General features: G+C 43.4%; 1 protein-coding gene and 1 pseudogene across 1 annotated transcript in view; one reads left to right on the top strand and one right to left on the bottom strand.

Moving 5' to 3' along the window:
* Positions 1-21,761, bottom strand: part of LRRK1 (leucine rich repeat kinase 1) — a 135,957-nt gene that overhangs the window by 53,694 nt on the left and 60,502 nt on the right. The window lies entirely within an intron of this gene.
* On the top strand, positions 3,308-21,389 carry LOC120875666 (annotated as a pseudogene).

Raw genomic sequence — 21,761 nt, 5'->3', positions numbered from 1 at the left:
TCCCATCTCTTTAAGAATTTTTCACAGTTTGTTGTGATCCACACAGTCAAAGGCTTTGGCACAGTCAATAAAGCAGAAGTAGGTGTTTTTTCCGGAACTCTCTTGCTTTTTTGATGATCCAACAGATGCTGGCAATTTGATCTCTGGTTCCTCTGCCTTTTCTAAAACCAGCTTGAACATGTGGAAGTTCATGGTTCACACACTGCTGAAGCCTCACTTGAGAATTTTGAGCATTACTTTGCTAGTGTGTGAGATGAGTGCAATTGTGTGGTAGTTTAAGCATTCTTTGGCATTGCCTTTCTTTGGGATTGGAATGAAAACTGACCTTTTCCAGTCCTGTGGCCACTGCTGAGTTTTCCAAATTTGCTGGCATATTGAGTGCAGCACTTTCACAGCATCATCTTCCAGGATTTGAAATAGCTCAACTGGAATTCCATCACCTCCACTAGCTTTGTTCATAGTGATGCTTCCTAAGGCCCACTTGACTTCACATTCCAGGCTGTCTGGCTCTAGGTGAGTGGTCACACCATCATGATTATCTGGGTCATGAAGCTCTTTTTTGTATAGTTCTTCTGTGTATTCTTGGCACCAGAAACTACCTGTTCATAAATGAACCACAGGGCTCAGAAAGTGAACCCAACACTAGAATTCATAGAAAGGTTGTGGGGCCAAGGGATCATGGCCTTGCTGTCAGTAACCAACTGACCAACCTGCCAAAGGGCCACCAGGGTTCTCTGGAGCTGTTGGAAACACCAGGATGGTGGGCTGGAGCCAAGAGAGTCTTGCACAAGTTTACAGGTGAGAGAGGTTGCTTTTGATCCTGGGTTTCACAGGGTTACTCAGGGACCCCAGATTCTGCAGGCAGTCTGGCCTCTGCCTTTGCACTCTGTCCTGCCACCACGACAAAGGGGACGGGGTGCTCCCTGGTCCGTTGTCTTTCTCCTGGAGTTCAGAGCCCTCATCCTTTGAGTCATCTAAAGCCTCCTGAACCTGCAAGTCCTTCGGCGAGGGTCTGCGTTATGGCCCCTAGTTAGGCAACAAGGATGCCATCCTGCCCCAGAATGCCAGGCACTGTGCTTGAAGATCTGAATGCTGCAGATGGAACCAAGGCCCAGGGAGTTTATGGGTCAAAGGCAGAGCTGTGTGTACTGACCATGCATCTAGACAGCCTAACTCACCAGTTTCTTGGTTTTCATGGACTAAGAGCATATGATGTTAACCACAAAGCCAGGAACGAACACCTGCAGGGAAGCCTCTCTGCTTCCTTGGGGGCACTATTTATCCAAAGTAAATCATCAATAAGAAGTGAGTGGCTGGGTGTGGCACTCGGTAAACCAGACATGAGGAAGGGGAGGAAGCAGATACTCCCAGTTCCTAAAATCGAGCTTTTTCTAGGTCTAATGCCCACCAGAGCTTCTGCAGGGTTGAAATCTGTGAAACTCAAGCTCAAGCCCTGAGAGAAGCAGTAAAAAGCAGAAGTCTGAGAACATGGTGCCACGGATGCACTCAGAATTCAGACATGCTTGTGGAAAGACTTCTGGGCTGGATGGTGGCTGGAAAAGCATGTAAGGTTTCCACCTGGCCTTGGATTAGTCTGAGAACTTATACCTTCAAAAGTTACTTTCCTTTTGGTGCACAAACATTACAGGGTGTGCAAGTATTTCCAAAGCGGCAGTGAGGAAGAAGGAAGGAAAAAGGATGCCTAGAAACCTAGCTGGGCCACCCCCATTACTTATTTGTGTTTAGTGCAGACAGGACCACAATAAACCAGGTTCTGAGGGAGACAACCTAGCAAATGTATCATTAAATCCATGCACGCTGAACTGCAAAGTCAAAGATGGCTGGCTGTAGAGATCCCAAAATTCAACAGCACCATGGTTAAGGCCACATCACCCTGGAAGAAGCAGACAGACAAACTGCTATGTTGGTTCTTAAGCATGAGTCCTTTCAATTCTGGACCAAAGAAAAGGAAGTACTGATCTCCAGAAGGCAATGGAGGTGACTTAAGAAACTTGTTTTCCAAGGCCGTGATGGTAACTATGACCAATTTAAGGAAGACCAGGACACTAGGCTCAGTACAGAGAACGATGTTTGGGAGGGCCTCTGCATAAGAAGGTCTTGTCCTGTGATGGAAGCTGTGGTCCAGGAAGGCAATTGCCTGCCTTTATACACCGCTGCCTGAAGCTTCCATAGATAAATGTCACAGAGACTGCATCCAAGACTGAGAGCATGCCCTCTTTCATGCTTTTATGTTGGTGCAACCCTTATGGTTGAAGAATATAATGGTTTACAAAGGGCTGAAATTGATAATGCTTTTAGGCTGGCTTTAACCTAAAGAGCTGAGGGGCTGGCAACTGGGCCCTGAGCGGACACAGAGGACTCTGCTCCAGTGCTGGGAGGCAGTGCCTCTGCAATCTTGAGCACAGCCCCACCACAGCAAGCTCCAATGCTGCTCCCTTCTTAGGTCTCTGTGGAACACACAAAGCAGAATCTGCATCCCTTCTCCTCATACTCTCATCTCACTGTCCCTTGAGGGGACAGACGGGAATTCAATGACAGCAAGGCATGACACAAAAAAGGCAACCAGTGCAATTAATCTTTTCAGTCAAGATACATGAGTTAAAGTGGGAGAGAAGTGCATAGAGTGTTCTAAAATGTATTCATGGACCCTTAGACTACATAGGCCTTCCCTAGTGGCTCAGATGGTAAAGAATCCACCTGCAATGTGGGAGACCTGGGTTCAATCCCTGGGTCGGGAAGATCCCCTGGAGGAGGAAATGGCAACCCACTCCAGTACCCTTACGTGGAAAATTCCATGGACAAAGGAGCCTGGCAGGCTACAGTCCATGGGGTCCCAAAGAGTCAGACATGACTGAGCAACCTCACTTTCTTTCTTTGGACTACATTGAACCTAAGACTTCTTTTTTGTGAGTAAGCACATTCCTGGGTGGTGGTTTTTTGTTGAAATAGTAAGACAAGAACTACTTTCTGACTGCAAAGGAGTAGTCAGGGCACCAGACAGCTGAAGGAGTGCAAATCCAATGGGTGTAATCAGAAAGGAACAGACTCACAAAAAGGTCTGAAGAACAAGCCAAAAGAAACCTAAGAATGAAGGTGCCCAGGGCAGCAGAGTCAGCTGCAGAATCTGGAGACAAATCCTAGGCCTCCCGAGTAACGTCAGTGACTGCAGAAGGGGGTCTGTGCGTGGAGACCAACAAATTAGTGATAAATTTCAAGCCTGCAAGTGTCTTCTGGAGCCCAGACTGTCAGAGGAGGCTCTGCGTGATGGGGAGTCAGCTGGATCAGCATGCTGGAGACAGCAGTTCTGGCCCAGTCTCCCTGTGCAGGTGAGGGCCATGGCAAGTGAGGACTGACTGCGCCCCCAACCACGGCCTGGAGAACCCTCCGTGCAAGGCTCCGGAGTGCCTGCTCAAGTCCATGCACCTGGCTGGGACAGGCTCTCAGGAGGGAGGGGGCACTGAAAGTGGAAGGAGGAGCAGACGCCTGGACCTGCCTGGCTATCTGCCTGCGCATGTGAGACCACCACGGAGGCAGACTAGGCCAAGGGCACTGGAGTAACAGCTGCGGGATGGTGTCATGGGCGGAGCTGTGTCCTGGCAAAAGATATGCTTCTTTTCAGGTACCTGAAAATAAGCTTATTTGAGTTTATTTGGAAACAGGGTCTTTACGGAGGTAATCAAGTTAAAATGAGGTCATTAGGGTGGGCCCTAGTGTGACTGGTGTCCTTATGGAAAGGGGAGGTGAGACACAGAGGTGGACACGTGCAGAGAAAAGAACAGAAGTCAGGGTTGGGGGGACGGCATGAGCCTGGAGTGATAGGTCCGCAGGCCAAGGAACACTGAGGATCGCCAGTAGCCATTGGATTTGAGGAAGTGGCAGGGAAGGGGCTTCCGCCAGAGCTGTGACAAGGAGCACAGGCCCTGTCAACACCCTGAGTCAGATGTGCAGCCTTCAGAACTTGCGACAATACTTTCCTGTTAGTCTAAGCCAACTCGTGTTTGTTCCTTTGTTACAGTGGCACTGATACAGAAGGTAACAAGACCTGAGAACCCGGAACATTTCATCAACAGAAGCCCACAGATTAAGAAAGGAAATGAAATAAGCAGAGATTCTTGAAAGCCACAGGGATGCCTCTTGAGATAAGTAGATTAGAAACACAATAAAAATGTAGGGAAAGGACAGTGAAACCAGTTATTAATTTAGGGAAAAGCCTAGGAGGACTCTATGATGAAAAAGGAGAAATTTGAAAATGACCTGAGGATAATAAGGGGGGTAAGAGAAAGGAGAGGAAAAGGGAAAGCGGAAGATAGCCTTCCTTCTAAACTCAGAAGAAAGACTAATTAAATGACTCAGTTAATAAATTAAATAACTTAGAGGAAAAAAAAAATGAAATCAGTTCTGACAAAAGCCTTCCTGCTAAAAATACTGTAAATGTCAGAATTAGTGGTGGTTAGCTGCCAATAAAATTTCAGACAAAGGAAAAAAAAGGGAAACATAACCAAGCAAGTCAGAGCAATGCAAAATGTAAGCACAAAAATAACTTATAAACAATCCTGCAGTGGCATTTTAAACAGTCAACACGGAACAGTCTGTTGCCTAGTAGGGCACACTCAAACCTGAACCCTGTTGGAGAACCTTCTGGAAGTTGAGCTGCGATGGCATGATAATACCTTCCTGGTAACTCTTTGCAAGGCATACACAGAACTTTTTCAAATGACCCTCATAGTAACCCTGTAAGCTCAGGCACAATTTGCACATTAACAGCCTCAGTGAGGAAATTTGTTTGAAGGTAAGAGAACCAGGATCACAGTTCACATCAGGAGCCTAATGTTCTCCCCCCACTGACTGCGTTCAGTTACAAGGCCATGAAATAGCTGACATGATTTCAAAGGCATTAGGAGAGATAATCAAGGTGCCTCAATGATGATAAAGCCCCAAAATACATCATGCTAAATCTCTGGGTTCCAACCCAGGACAAATTCATAAAAAACAAATTCATGAAAATTTTAGAAAAATATTAGCAGAATATGATAGGTCTCATATGCAAAAAAATAAATAGAGAATTATAAAATTACACATTATAATAAGAATGGAAGTAGGGGCCAGAAGACCAAACTCTTTTCTCAAATCAGTATGAATTTGCACATAAATTGATAGCATTCTGAGTAAGAAACAAAAGTAAAAGGAAAAAAGGGAAAAGGCAAGCCTCCTGCATATCTTATCATTGGACAAAGGCAAAGTAAAGGTAGAAATCAATGATGAAAGCAGAATTGAAAGGTCTCCAATTATTTGGACACTAAAAATGCCCTTTCAAATAATGCTTGGGTAGGAGTGAAAACAGCTTCCCTGGTGGCTCAGAGGTAAAGAATCTGCCTGCAAAGCAGGAGACCCGGGTTCCATTCCTGGGTGGGGAAGACCTTCTAGAGAAGGGAATGGCAACCCATTCCAGTATTCTTGCCTGGAGAATCCCATGGACAGAGGAGCCTGGTGGGCTACAGTCCATGGGATTGCAAGGAGCTGGACATGACTGAACAACTAACACCACCACACCACAGGAGAGAAAACCAGTTCATAAGAGTGAAATATATTTTTAGACCAACAAAAGCATCACAAGTAATGGGGACAAAAACTCTGATAACAGTTACCAAAAGGAAAAAGTAAAGCATCACAAACTAGCCCTGCCCTGCTTAGAATGGAAAGCTAAAAGAAAGTGGGGAAATCAAATTAGACTAAAAATAAAAAAAAACAAAATGAAATAAAAACAAGGAAGTTGCTAAGTAAAACTAATTTTAGAATTTTGAAAATAATAAAGTTGATAATCAATGACTAAATTTAAAAAAAAAAAGCACCTTAATAATCTAAGAATAAAATGACAATCTATCAACCACTGGAAAATAATGTTTAAGTTATGGGAGATGTCCTCAGCCAGAGCTAAAAAAACAAATAATGATGTTGAAATGCAAGATTTACTTCTAAAATAAAAAGTTCTCAAAGTGACACAGTAAGAAAAAACAAAATAATGTATATGAGACAAACAAGGAAAATAACTAAAGGATCACTCTCCAAAGGCTCCTAATTCAATATAGCTCTTTTTCAATCCAGTCTTTCAAAGAACTAATTGTCTCTGTGTTACATACATGGTTCCTTAACAGAAGACTCACTTCATTTTATGAGTAAAACCAATTACTCTGCAAGAGCCATTAAAATTCTAAGTCAACTTCATGTACACCTATGGATGCAAAAACTGTAACAAAATTTTCTCTAATGGAAATCAACAACTGAACTCAAAGGTTTCGGTTCTCCAACAAAGCAGGATCTATACCAACAAAAGAGCACAGTGGTAACTTCTAGAAAGCCATCAAGCACATTTTGTTAAAGAAAAGTGGTCTTTGAATCATCTAAATGCCAAAATATATTAAAATTTATCACTTTTTCTTCACTAAAATTCTTAAAAATAGGTAAACAAGGTCTGCTTTTAAATCAACATTGTGCTTTTTTTCCCTGCAGTATTTCGGTCATTCCTTTTAAAAACAGGAAATTTACCAAAAAAACCTTCCTTCCAACTTAAGAATTTTGCCAATAGCAATTCGAGAGAAAGAAAAAAGCAAGAAATAAAAATACTATCTTTGCAATTACTACCCTATTCAAGTTGCTGTTTGAGAGAACTCTGTTTCCTCAATTTTTAAATAAAGAAAATTTCTACCTCAAAGATTTGTACAGATGATTAAAGTAGAATGTTTTGCAAAGTACTTTGTTAGCCATGAAGTCCTATGTAAACAGAAGGTTACTACATGTGTAAAAATTTATCCATCCATCTCTTTACCTGTCCATCCATGCATCCGTCCAGGAAGTTCACCCATCCATCCACCCACCCACCTATGTTCCATGCATCCATCTAAGCAACCATCTTCTCACCCTGTTCCAGGCCCTACACTGAGGGGCCAATACAGGGTGAGCAAATTCTTGCTTTGGAGAAGCTTTCCGTTAAATGGGGGAATTGACATTAAACAAGAATATCACCCAAACAGACAACCCCAAACTTTAAGTGCTATGAATAAAAGGGCAGGGAACTCTAGAAGAAGGAAGAGGGATGTGACCCGGCCTGTGGGCTAGGGGAGCCCTTCCCGGGGCTGGGGCTGAGGTGTGGCGAGCTGGTGGGGCGGTGCAGTGTGGAGCGCGGGCAGGGCACCGTCCCCGCTGGGCAGTGTCCGCCTTTGGGCAAAGTACGCGCGCTGCAGCTCCCCTGCTGCTGGGTAGTGGGGGTTTTCTCCTACTTTCTTATAAATAGCCGTGCTTTGAGCAGTGCAGTTGTGGCAATTACTTTTTTTTTTTCCTTTTGAGTTATGTCCTAGAGGTATCTTTCAGAAAGGAAATACCAAATTCAGAGCTGTTCTCTGGGAGAAAAGCACTTTATAGCTTTTGTCCATGATGCCAATTACTTTCCACACATATGGAACCAATTTATATCGCCAGCAGCAAGGCTTTGGTGACCCTTTCTCTTTGACGCTGCCAAGTGTCTTAGCATTTATATTTATTTTTGTGAGTTTAACAGGTATGTGACAGCATTTTCAAGTTATTTTAATTTTTATTTCTGTAGTTTCCAATAAAGTTGTATGTGTTTCCATGCCATGATTTACTGTCTGTGTTTTCTCTTATGTAAATTAACCATTCATTTCTCTGAACTTCTTACCCAAGGCCATTTGTAAGCAATATGACCATGGCTCTGGCTTGGGCACTGCAGAGTACTAAGCCTCTAACAGCTGATCTATAAACACGGACTAATTAAACTCAATTATCAATTGACATATAAGTAAGTGAGTAAGCAAGCAAGTAAGTGAAGTCGCTCAGTCATGTCCGACTCTTTGCGACCCCGTGGGCTGTAGCCTACCAGGCTTCTCCGTCCATGGGATTCTCCAGGCAAAAATACTGGAGTGGATTACTATTTCCTTCTCCAGGGGATCTTCCCGACCCAGGGATTGAACCTGAGTCTCCCGCACACTGCAGAGTACTAAGCATCTAATAGGTGATCTATAAACACGGACTGAATTAAACTCAATTATCAATTGACATATGCTTGTATCAATTACTTCTTTTGGATTTCAGTTTCTGTCAGTTCTTTTTTCTCAAGTATCTTCTAATGTTTTTCTTTTTAATATTTCTTTAAAAGTTATATTTTACTATACTAGTATACTATAGTAAAAATATATCTTACTATATTACTACATTTTACTATAATTAATTTTAATACATATCATGTATCTTATTTGTGACTATACATCTTGACATACCTTTAAAGTTTTGAAATATAATCATTTTCTTTTATAACTGGAATAAATGTGCTTTTAAAATATATTCTAACGAGTTTCCAATGCTTAACTTTTACCTGTCTGGAATTAATTTGCATAATTATGAATGTACTTGTCTATGGCTGCCTGATGTGAAGAGACAACTCATTGGAAAAGACCATGATGCTGAAAAAGATTGAGAGCAGTAGGAGAAGGGGGCAACAGAGGGTGAGATGGGTGGATGGCATCATTGACTCAATGGACATGAGTTTGAGCAAACTCCGGGAGATAGTGAAGAACAGGGAAGCCTGGCGGGCTGCAGTCCACGGGGCTGCAAAGAGTCAGATGTGACTTAGGGACTAAACAATAACGCTGATATCCAATAGTTTCAATGATGTTTGATAGTGTTTCCATTTCTTCTCTTATTCTTTCCTTATGTGTTTTCTAGTTTGTCACATATTCCAAATAATAGTATTTCTGTATCTCTATGAATCATTTTCTCCATTGTAAATTAGATGCAAGTGGTTTGTATAACTGCTGCTTTGTGTTATGTTTGATGGTCCATTAGGGATGTCCCATTAGGGACGCCCAGCATGAACACCTGCCTGGAAGGTTACACGGTTCCCTGGCTCCCCTGTTCTCCTCTGTGACCCTCACTGTCTGTTCTCCAGTTCTAGGAAGCACTCACCGTGAGGACGGCATCACAGTGGCAAGTTTATTCCATAGAGAAGGCCTGTCAACAGGGCATGAGGGTGGAGAAAGCTGTGGCATTCGGAAACTAGAGAAAATAAGACACGTGCAGGATCATCGGCTGAATTCCAGGGCACGGAAAAGCGGAGCTTACTTGAGGCCATGACCGTTCTGATTTTGATCTCATATTTAGTAACTCTCACAGGGCAGGTGAGGGCTCCTCTCACACAAGCCAGTGGTGAAGAGGCAGAACCGCGCATATTCAGGCCGCCCCGTGCTGCTGCACACCAGCCAGGCCCGCCCGGCCCCGCCCGAGGAGGCTGTGTGCGAGGAGCCGAAAAGGCGCGCCCTACAGATGCAGAGATGCCCTGGGGAGCTCACAGTTCTCGGTAAGACCCTGACACCAAACCCCAGGCCTAACTGGGGCAAGGATGCGCCCCAGAAGCCTTACCTCCCCCAGCGCCAGCAGCCCTCGGTCAGCTGCTCACGGCGGCCCGAGCAGAGCTGAGCAGCCGGCCGTGCGGCGGGGGTGCCCCTCCGAGCCGCCCGCGTGTGCGTCCTCGGACCCTCCAGACCACCCTGATGCCTCAGAAGGGCAGCCTCGGCTCCCCAGGGCAGCCAGGCCCTTTGTGCTCGGGCACAGACACCAGGATCTGGATGGGCGGCCACCGGAAATGTGCAGGGTGCATCATAAGCCAGAGCTGATCCAAAGTGCCAGCAGTAATAATGCGGAGAAGGCGATGGCGCCCACTCCAGTCCTCTTGCCTGGAAAATCCCATGGGCGGAGGAGCCTGGTAGGCTGCGGTCCATGGGGTCGCTAAGAGTCAGACAGGACTGAGCGACTTCACTTTCACATTTCACTTTCATGCACTGGAGAAGGAAATGGCAACCCCTCCAGTGTTCTTGCCTGGAGAATCTCAGCGACGGGGGAACCTGGTGGGCTGCCGTCTATGGGGTCGCACAGAGTCGGACACCACTGAAGCGACTTAGCAGCAGCAGTAGGTATAATGAATGGTCCTCTCTAGGTTCACTATCAGATCTGACATCATTAGAGACGTCTAAAGAAAATTAGTAAGTTCCCAATTGAGTAGTTTCAAAAATTTCAGCCCTAATCCACTTACTCCAGCACTCAGACCAGACCAGCCTTCTCACTGCTGAATGGGACAAATACCGCACCAAGTCCAGGCCCTGCCTTGGCCTCCTGGCATTTGTTTCTTTCTGGCCATGCCAACACCAAAGTGTTATTTCTCATGGCAACAAAGCAAACACTGACAGGATGGTCACCACGAACACAGGCCAGCTCATTAAACATCCAGGCAAGGGTTTGGGCGACTTTCCAGAGGGACCCCCGGGAGCCAGAGCTAGAAACGATTTTGGTCAGGTCTGACTTGGCTTCACTTTTGCTCTTTGCAAAATGCATCCAGACCATGTGATGCAGGCTCCTAGACTTTCCTTTCCAAACACCATCAAGACCTAACTGCCCACTGACAGTGGAAAATCAACATGGGCTTCTCGGCCGTTCCTGGTTGCCGGCAGAGAGAGATTCTGGCAGCCTGAGAACTAGGCTGGGCCTGACACAGAGGCGTGGGGAACCTCAACCAGCCATGGCTTCCACAGAGGCAGAAATTACGCTAAAAAATACCAACTGGCTGGTGGGGAAGGCAGAGCACAAAAACAGAAGGAAACAAGACGACTGCTTTAGCAAGGTCACTGCCATGAATGGCCAGGAAGACAGGGAGTTTTCAGGCTGTGTATACATGGCAGCCAAGTACCCTTTTGATGCCGAAGCCTTAGTCCAATATTCTAAACCCCAAATGCCAGTTCAATCCCCCTGCACACCTGGGAAGGTCAGGGCACTTACCTCTGGCTCCCGAGTCACCATTCCTGAGGCTGGACCCCCCCCACGCTAGCCTCCTCTCTTCTGCTGGCAGCACAGAAGGAAAGTGCTGTCACAGGTCAGCGATCCGAGCAGCCAAACGCACCTAATGCAAGGTGCTTGAGTTTGAAATTCACTTGAATAATAATAATTTAAAAAAAAAACAGCACCCTCTTTGGGGAAGCCCAAAGAGTCCTTATGACTCAGGCTGTACTGTAATTTCATTTTCTCTTCCGATGCTACCCAAGAGAGCCAAGGAGAAGAAAAGCAACAGTGTCTTGTTTTTGCGTTCTCATTTACAGAATGCAATAATCACGTGCACGCTCTATCCCTACCCTGGCAAATTAGCAGGAATTACCGGTTGAAAATATCACAGACACAGATCTCAACCATTTCTGCTTTTGACCTTAAACCAAAAAAATGAAAGCCACCAGGTGCATGTTAGAGTCACTTGGGAAGTTTCTGAAAAACTACTGATTCAGGTCCCATCCTACAGATTCAGATTTAGGTAGTGTACAACGTGGCCTTCACATTGAGATTTTTAAAAGCCACCAGGGACTCCCAATTACAGAAAAGTGCAAGAACCACTGATCTACATGAAAGACCTACGGGGTACACTGCAGGGATCATGAAATGAGAAAATCCCCAAGTTACAAAGATTCAGATTCTGGTCTCAGCATCACTGTTTAATATTTTCTGTTCTCAGACAAGTGACAGAATGTCTCTAAACCTCAGTATTTTCATCTGGTAAACAAATTATATTTCTTGCAGTTCTTACTGAAGTGTTATATGGTTCAAATATGGTAAGAAAGTGCTGGGGAAAACACTAAATGCTATACACACGTAAGGGTTAGATGATCATTATTTCCTTTTGCAACATGGAGCTGATGTTTAAGGTTTATTGAGACTTACTATGTGCCAGGCCTTGGGCTAAGTGCACAGCTGGCTTCCAAGGTAGATACTATAACTACCTCTGTATAGTCACAAATAAGATACATGATATATATTAAAATTAATTATAGTAAAATGTAGTAATATAGTAAGATATATTATATATATATATTGACACCAGCCAAGGTACAGAGAGGTAAGAAGGTGTGGAAAACAGAATATCAGTGTTCTCTAGAAACTTGCAAATCAGAAATGATTAGAAAAAGGTAAAAAGGGACCTCCCTGGTGGTCCAGTAGCTAAGACTCTGAGTTCCCAATGCAGGGGGCCTGGGTTCCATTCCTGGTCAGGGAACTAGATCCCACATGCCTCAAATAAGGACCAAAGATCTCGCATGTCACAACCAAGACCTTAAGCAGCCAAATAAATAAGTAAATAAATACTAAGAAAAGAAAAAGTTAAAAAGGAAATGTTGCTGTTCAGTCGCTGAGTCATGTCTGACTCTTTATGACCCCATGCTCTGCAGCACATCAGGCTCCTGTGTCTTCCACTATCTCCCAGTTTGCTAAAATTCATGTCCAATGAGTCAGTGATGCTGTATAACCATTTTATCCTCTGCCACACCCTTCTTCTCCTGCCCTCAATCTTTTCCAGCATTGTGGGCTCTTCACATCAGGTGGCCAAAGTATTGGAGTTTCCGCTTCAGCATCAGTCTTTCCAATGAATATTCAGAGTTGATTTCCTTTAGGACTGACTGGTTTGATTTCCTTGTAGTCAAAGGGATTCTTCAAGAGTCTTCTCCAGCACCACAATTTGAAAGCATCAATTATTTGGCACTCAGCCTTCCTTATGGTCCAACTTTCACATCTGTACATGACTACTGGAAAAACCATAGCTTTGACTATATGGACTTTTGTAAGCAAAGTGATGTCTGTACTTTTTTTCTCTTTCTTTCTCTCTCTCTCTCTCTCTCTCTCTATATATATATATATATATATATATACACACAGATATACACACATATATATACATATATACACATATATACAAGCTGGAATCAAGATTGCCAGATGAAATACAAATAACCTCAGATATGCAGATGAAAGTGAAGTGAAAGTGAAAGCCACTCAGTCATGTCTGACTATTTGTGACCCCATGGACTATACAGTCCATGGAATTCTCTAGGCCAGAATACTAGAGTGGGTAGCCCTTCCCTTCTCCAGGGAATCTTCCCAACCCAGGGATCAAACCCAGGTCTCTTGCATTACAGGCAAATTCTTTACCAGCTGAACCACCAGGGAAGCCCAAGAATCCTGGAGTAGGTAGCTTATCCCTTCTCCAGCAGAGCTTCCTGACCCAGGAATTGAACTGGGGTCTCCTACATTGCAGGTGGATTCTTTACCAACTATCAGGGAAGCCCTAATGGCAGAAAGTGAGCTTCTTAATGAAGGTGAAAGAGGAGAGTGAAAAAGCTGGCTTAAAACTCAATATTAAAAAAACTAAGATCATGGCATCTGGTTCCATCACTTCATGGTAAATAGATGGGGAAAAAATGGAAATGATGACAGACTTTATGTTCTTGGGCTCCAAAATCACTGTGGACATTGATTGTAGCCATGAAATTAAAAGATGCTTGCTCCCTAGAAGTTAAGTTGTGACAAACTTAAAATATTAAAAAGCAGAGACATCACTTTGTTGACAAACATCCATATGGTCAAAGCTAGTCATGTATAGATGTGAGAGTTGGACCATAAAGAAAGCTGAGCACCGAAAAATTGATGCTTTTGAACGGTGGTGCTGGAGAAGACTCCTGAGAGTCCCGTGGACAGTGAGGAGATCAAACTCATCAATCCTAAAGGAAATCAATCCTGAATATTCATTGGAAGCACTGATCCTGAAGCTGAAGCTCCAACACCTTGGCTACCTGATATGAAGAGCTGACTCTGGAAAAGACCCTGATGCTGGGAAAGACTGAAGGTGGAGGAGAAGGGGATGGCAGAGGATGAGATGGTTGGATGGCATCAGTGACTCAAAGGACATAGGTTTGAGCACACTCTGGGAGTTGGGGGACAGGCACGCCTGGCATACTGCAATCTATGGGGTTGCACAGTCGGATATGACTGAGTGAACAACAACAAAATAGTTGACTTTCAATGTTCCAGGTACACAGCTAGGTGGTTCATTTATACATATACACACATATTATTTTTGAGATTATTTTTCATTATAGGTTCTTACAAGATACTAAGTGTAGTTCCCTGCGCTATACAGTAAACCTTTGTTGCTTGTTCTATATCTATTTTAACTTAGAAATCTAGCATTTTAGTCATACTAAGGCAAACAAGTAGAATTAAAATGTCATAAATTTTTTAGTTAGGCAAAAATTCATAAGTTTCCTAAAATATATACATTATACACACAATTTATATATATGTATACAAAAGTTTTTCTGCAATGCTTTATAAAGGCTTGAGAAAGAACATAAAAAAAGAAGAGATGGATAAATTGGAAAACATAAACTGAATGAAATGGGAGCAATGAATATGAAATAGAAAAAGTGAAACAAACTGGATAAAAGATCATCATAGTCCAGTTGTTTTTAAACATGGCTCCTCATTAGAGATATATCTGGCAGAAAAAAAAGCAGTACCTGGGCCTTTGTATTTTTCAAAAAAATTCAAAGAAAATTCTGATATGAATCTGGGTTTTAAAAAGAGATTACACGTTTTTCTATTAAATGGTAATTTTGGTGATACAGAATTCTATTACTTTTCTGTTGACTAATCGTGATACAATGGTATTTAATGAATAATAGTTAATAATCACAATAGTGAAAGATATTTATCAGTTTCACAATCAATAGCCAGACAAAAAGTAAAAGATAATTATAACTGCAAGCCCTAATGGGGACATGACTAACCTAACAATATAAAATAATCACACACAATCTGGGGAGGCGGGGCGGTCAAGGAGAGTGATGTGGTCAGCGGAAGTGCATACACGCACGTTTTCATCCTCTCAGCCAGTCTATGTCTTTTGGTCAGTGCATTTAATCCATTTACTTTTAAGGTAATTATCACTATGAACGATCCTATTACCATTTTCTTAATTGTTCTGGGCTTATTTTCTGTAGGTCTTTTCCCTCTCCTGTGCTTCCTGCTTAAGGAAGTTCTTTCAGCATTTGTTGTAAAGTTGGTTTGGTGTTGCTGAATTCTCTTAAATTTTGCTTGTCTGTAAAACTTTAGATTTCTCCATCTAAAGGAGAGTTGCTGGGTAGTCTTTCTTGGTTGCAGGTTCTTCCCTTTCATCACTTTAAATATATCGTGCCATTCCCTTCTGGCTTGTAGAGTTTCTGTTGAGAAATCAACTGATAACCTGATGGGAGTTCCCTTGTATGCTATTTGTCATTTTCCCTTTGTTGCTTTTAATATTTTATGTTCATCTTAAATGTTTGTCAGCTTGATTACCATGTTTCTCAGTGTGTTCCTCCTTGGGTTTCTCCTTCCTGGGACTGTGCTTCCTGGACTTGCCTGACTGTTTCCTTTCCTATGTTAAGAAAGTTTTCTTCAGCTTTTGGTGGGCAATAGTCCTTGTGATCACAGAGTCAGACATGACTTGGTGACTAACACTTACACTTTCACAGAGGTCTGTTACGCTGTCTTCATTCTCTTTCATTCTTTCTCCTTTGTTCTGTGGCAGTGATTTCCACCATTATGACCAACCTAGATAGTAATATTCAAAAGCAGAGACATTACTTTGCCGACTAAGGTCCGTCTAGTCCAGGCTATGGTTTTTCCTGTGGTCATGTATGGATGGTGAGAGTTGGACTGTGAAGAAAGCTGAGCACTGAAGAATTGATGCTTTTGAACTGTGGTGTTGGAGAAGACTCTTGAGAGTCCCTTGGACTGCAAGGAGATCCAACCAGTCCATTCTGAAGGAGATCAACCCTGGGGATTTCTTTGGAAGGAATAATGCTAAAGCTGAAGCTCCAATACTTTGGCCACCTCATGCGAAGAGTTGACTCATTGGGAAAGACTCTGATGCTGGGAGGGATTGGGGGCAGGAGGAGAAGGGGACGACAGAGGATGAGATGGCTGGATGGTATCACGGACTCGATGGACGTGAGTCTGAGTGAACTCCGGGAGTTGGTGATGGACAGGGAGGCCTGGCGTGCTGCAATTCATGGGGTCGCAAAGAGTCGGACACGACTGAGCGACTGAACTGTTCTCCAGGTCACTTAACTGTTCTTCTGCCTCAGTGATTCTGCTATTGATTCCTTCTAGCTCATCTCTGTTTGTATATTCTTTAGCTCTTCTAGGTCTTTGGCAAACACTTCTTGCATCTTCTTCATTCTGTTTCTGAGATATGGATAACCTTCACTATCATTATTCTGAATTCTTTGTCTGAATTATCTGCATATCTCCACTTCAGTTAGTTGATTTTTGGGAATGGTGGTGGTTATATTGTCCCTTCATCTGGGACATACATCATTCTATGCTATTTCATCCTGATTAACTTTCTGTAATGTGGTTTTGTTCTAGCTGCTATGGGACTGTGGTTCTCCTTGTTTCTTCTGTCTGCCCTCTGGTGGATGAAGCTAAGAGGCTTCTGCAGGCTTCCTGATGGGAGGGACAGTGTGGGAAAAACTAGGTCTTGCTCTAGTGGGCAGGGCCTTGCACAGTAAAGCTTTAATCCAATTATCTGCTGAAGGACGGGGTTGACCACCATCCCTGTTAGTTGTTTGGCCTGGTGACCCAGCCCTGGGGTCTACAAACTCTATGGCAGAGTTAATGGGGACCTCCAAGAGCATTTACGTCAAGGGGGACCTTCCAGGACTGCTGCTGCAGTGCCCTTGTCCCTGTGGTGAACCCCTCCTGACCTAGGAGACACCCCACCCCAGCAGGTAGTTTTGGTCCAGCCTCCTATATGGGTCATTTCTCCTTTCTTCTGGGTCTGGGTGCATGCAAGATTTTATTTTGCCCTCCAAGACTGGAGTCTCTGTTTCCCCCAGTTCTATGGAAATCCTGCAGTCAAGTCCCACTGGCCTTCAAAGTCATATTCCCTAGGGGTTCCCAGTCCCCTTGTTGGATCCCCAGGCTGGGAAGCCTGACATGAGGCTTAGAACCTTTACAGCAATGGGAGAACTTCGGTGTTTTTGTTCTCCAGTTTGTGGATCACCCATTCAGCGGGTATGGGGTTTGATTTTAACATGTTTGTGCCCCTTCTACCATCTTGGTGTGGCTTCTTCTTTGTCTTTGGACATGGGGTATCCTTTTTTGGTGGGTTCCAGTGTCCTCCTGTTGATGGCTGTTCAAAAGCTGGTTGCAATTTTGGGGTTCTTCTAGGAGGAGAACTCTACCATCTTGAACCAGAACTGATGTCTCTGCTTTTTAATACACTATCTAGAGTTGTCATAGCTTTCCTTCCAAGGAGCAAGCATCTTTTAACTTCATGGCTGCAGTCAATGTCCACAGTGATTTCTGAGCCCAAGAAAATAAAGTCTGTCACTGTTTCCACTTTTTCCTCTTCTATTTGCCATGAAGTGATGGGACTGGATGCCATGATCTTCGATTTTTGAATGCTGGGTTTCAAGCCAGCTTTTTAACTCTTATCTTTCACCTTCATTGAGAGGTTCTTTAGTTCCTCTTCACTTTCTGCCATTAGAACAGTATCATCTGTATATCTGAGGTTATTGATATTTCCTCCTGCAGTCTTAATTCTAGCTTGAGCTTCACCCAGCCCAGCATTTCGCATGACGTACTCTGTGTATGTTAAATAAGCAGAGCAACAATATACAGCCTTGTCATACCCCCTTCCCAATTTTGAACCAGTCCATTGTTCCATGTCCATTTCTAACTATTGCTTCGTGACCTGCATACAGATTTCTCAGGAGGCAGGTAAGGTGGTCTAGTACTCCCTTCTCTTTCAGAATTTTCCACAGTTTGCTGTGATCCACACAGTCAAGGACTTTAGTGAAATAGAAAAGAAACAGAAATGTATGTAATCAAAAAGGGGCTTCCCAGATGGTGGTAGTGGTAAAGAACCCACCTGTCTCTGCAGGAGATGTAAGAGACAAGGGTTCAATCCCTGAGTCGAGAAGATCCCCTGGAGAAGGGCATGGCAACTCACTGCAGTATCCTTGCCTGGAGAATTCCATGGACAAAGGAGCCTGGCGGGCCATAGTCCATAGGTTTACAAAGAGTCAGACATGACTGAAGGGACTTAGGACACATGCATAATCCAAAAGATGGAAGGCATAAACCAATAAGACGGGCCCCACAAAAATGTGAATCAGGCGTGTTCCTCTTTCAAAAGACATACTCTCAGTCGGGATTAAAACCTCAGCGCTGTTGACAAGAAATACACCCAAGACAAAGACAAACCTGGAAACACAGGCAGTCACCACAGGCACTGGGTTTGGTGCAGACTGCTCTGACTGTCCAGTAAGGCACTGACGGGGCAGGCTCGGCTCCTCCCCGCCCAGCCTCAGGTGGCAACTTGGCAGTGACTTTCCAGATCTTTCTCCTTTGTGCAGGTTAACGTTCCTGGAAGGCTGTATTTGTCCCGTAAATCACTGCTTTTCTAAAACCTCCTGTGTATGTACCCTGATGACCGTTGCAGGGGTGGGGCTGCGTGAGGGGCTGGAGGCCTCGTGAAGGACGGGTGTCTGACTGGCTGCCCTTACTTCAGGCGTGGGGGCGGGGAAGCACCCAAAGAGCTTTCCTTTCTTTTCTTGTCTGCGTTTTAAAAAAGGTCTGGGTTTTTTTTTTTTCTGTTGTTTTTTTTCTGTTTAAGTGGGGTAGAGGGTGGTGGAAAGGAAAATTAAGTATTTACTGAAGCTTATACTTTGGTAAAAATGTGAGTGGGGGAAGGGCAGACATTTTTCTCAACTGCCTGTTATCTGCCAAGTGCTTTTCCTTCTGGACTTGATGCTTTTGACTGAGATCATGTTTGACAGATGTAAATATTAGTGTCAAAATAGAAGCTAAGATGAAGTAACACTAATTAGTAGGTGTAGAATTTACTTCATATTACGTGTCATGACATAATTTTTATGGCTTGGCTCAAGACACAGTTTAAGAGCACATCCTCACTGATGCGACATTACTGCTTTCTAACTCTGTCTACTTCGTGGCCTGTTATGATGATGAATCTGCTTTACTGACTATGCCAGAGCCTTTGACTGTGTGGATCACAATAAACTGTGGAAAATTTTGAAAGAGATGGGAATACCAGACCACCTGACCTGCCTCTTGAGAAATCTGTATGCAGGTCAGGAAGCAACAGTTAGAACTGGACATGGAACAACAGACTGGTTCGAAATAGGAAAAGGAGTACGTCAAGGCTGGATATTGTCACCCTGCTTATTTAACTTCTATGCAGAGTACATCATGAGAAACGCTGGACTGGAAGAAACACAAGCTGGAATCAAGATTGCCCAGAGAAATATCAATAACCTCAGATATGCAGATGACACCACCCTTATGGCAGAAAGTGAAGAGGAACTAAAAAGCCTCCTGATGAAAGTGAAAGCAGAGAGTGAAAAAGTTGGCTTAAAGCTCAACATTCAGAAAAAGAAGATCATGGCATCCGGTCCCATCACCTCATGGGAAATAGATGGGGAAACAGTGGAAACAGTATCAGACTTTATTTTTGGGGGCTCCAAAATCACTGCAGATGGTGAATGCAGCCATGAAATTAAAAGACGCTTACTCCTTGGAAGAAAAGTTATGACCAACCTAGATAGCATATTCAGAAGCAGAGACATTGCTTTGCCGACTAAGGTCCGTCTAGTCAAGGCTATGTTTTTCCTGTGGTCATGTATGGATGTGAGAGTTGGACTGTGAAGAAGGCTGAGCGCCAAAGAATTGATGCTTTTGAACTGTGGTGTTGGAGAAGACTCTTGAGAGTTCTTTGGACTGCAAGGAGATCCAACCAATCTATTCTGAAGGAGATTAGCCCTGGGATTTCTTTGGAAGGAATGATGCTAAAGCTGAAGCTCCAGTACTTTGGCCACCTCATGCGAAGAGTTGACTCATTGGAAAAGACTGATGCTGGGAGGGATTGGGGGCAGGAGGAGAAGGGGATGACCAAGGATGAGATGGCTGGGTGGCATCACGGACTTGATGGACATGAGTCTGGGTGAACTCTGGGAGTTGGTGATGGACAGGGAGGCCTGGCGTGCTGCGATCCATGGGATCGCAAAGAGTCGGTCACGACTGAGCGACTGAACTGAACTGAACTGATCAACAACTAAGTCTGGTAGATCTGGGAAAAATAGAAATAGGTCCCGAACCCACTCTTTGGTTAGCCAAATTTGTCCTGCATGAGATGGCACTAAAGATATATAGAAGCAAGTGGCTGTTATCACACACTGAGAGCTGTAATGCACAATCCAGAAGAGGATGGAAAAGATACCCTTCAGTGCATTGCAGAGGTGCTGCAGATCAGCAAGCAAGCCATGAGATTAGATGTACCTATAATAGAGGGAAAGCTTGAGAGAAAAATCAGTAAACCTCACAAAGACATCATTGGCATCAGTTCTCAAAACTAAGGCTCTTTGGCCCAGGTGAAACGTTTTTAATGAGTAAATTTTCATCTCTAAATAAAAAAGTGATACAGACCAAATTCATTGTAAATACTGGCAATCTATGGAAGAGTAGAAACTATAAACTCTGAAATGAAAGTTAACTTTCTAAAACCAAACTTAAAAGTAAATCTTTGGAAATCAGATAGTAATCTTGAAACCATGGAAAACACAAGTGTGATAGATAATAAAGCCCAGGAAGAGTCAGATGAAGAAATGTCTTTAGATGATGACTCATACCACTCTGATGAATTCCATACAAATTCTAAGTCTGAAGAAGACAGGCAGCTAGCTAATTCTTCAGAGAGTGTAGGGACAGTAGACTATTTCTTCCTAACTGGTATTATTGCTTCAGCACCTCAATTAGCCAGAAGATCTTAGTTTACTAGAAGCACTGATACTAGCATTCATGTTCCTTCAGAGGTTACTATCGCTCATGAATGTGGGCTTGGAAAAGGCCATGAGTCTTCTTTGAAGTCATTCTGCTGACATCATATACACGTTGCCTGGCTTTGCCAAGCCTGTGGATATTTGCTGTCACAAATTTGTTCAAGATGCACAAAACAAAATGACCAAGCTATCAGAAACCAGATCTGTTTCTCAGCAGGATAGGAAGAAAGGAAATCAAAGACTAATCAAGTTTCTCATGAAGAAATTCAATTGAATCAATGGAAACAGATACCTTCTCCACCATCTCAATTAGATGTGTCTTTTTCTGCAACAAGGCCACAGTTTGTGTCAGTTGAAACTCAAAAGACCACCAGCTCCAAATCCAGCATGCTTGAACTTGAGACAGGGCTTCATGTAACTCCTTCTCCTTCAGAGAGCTGTAGCAATAAAGCAATCTCTCCCTTTGCAAAGGTTTGAAGTTTCACAGAACAGGTTGCTAACATTACCCAAGCTGGATTAACCCAGGGGATAAAATCTGCAGTGGCAAATGTTCAGAAGAGCCCTGTAGAACCTGAACTAGTTAAAGAAGTCCAACAAAATGAACTTAAAAACATATTTACACAATGCCCGACACGAGTAATTCAGATTTAGTTTTTAGCCACACGGAATCCTGCGGTTTTCATTTAATCCAAAAAAGAGGAGGTGCCACATAATCTGTACTGTCTTTGAATTTGAGTATCACAAATTCTAATTATGTTTATTTGGAAAGGTTCTAAAAGGAGACTAAACCTGAGCAGATTTCCAAATTATAGAGCTAGGACAATCGAAGTGCATCATCCTAGGATGTGTAGACTTAAGTAGCTTATACACTGTAGAGAGGTTTGTCTCTTGAAAAGTCATTCAGGAATAGATTACTTTGGGATGTAATAATCTGAACGTTTTCTGGAGTGTGGTGGGTGGGAAGAATGTATGAAATAGAGGGTGGCCATGGATCCATTTAGGTAATTAGCATTTTTCATAATT

This window comes from Oryx dammah, unplaced genomic scaffold (genome assembly GCF_014754425.2).
Source record: "Oryx dammah isolate SB20612 unplaced genomic scaffold, SCBI_Odam_1.1 HiC_scaffold_16, whole genome shotgun sequence".
Lineage (NCBI taxonomy): Eukaryota > Metazoa > Chordata > Mammalia > Artiodactyla > Bovidae > Oryx > Oryx dammah.
This window is presented reverse-complemented; position numbering and strand designations above follow the sequence as displayed.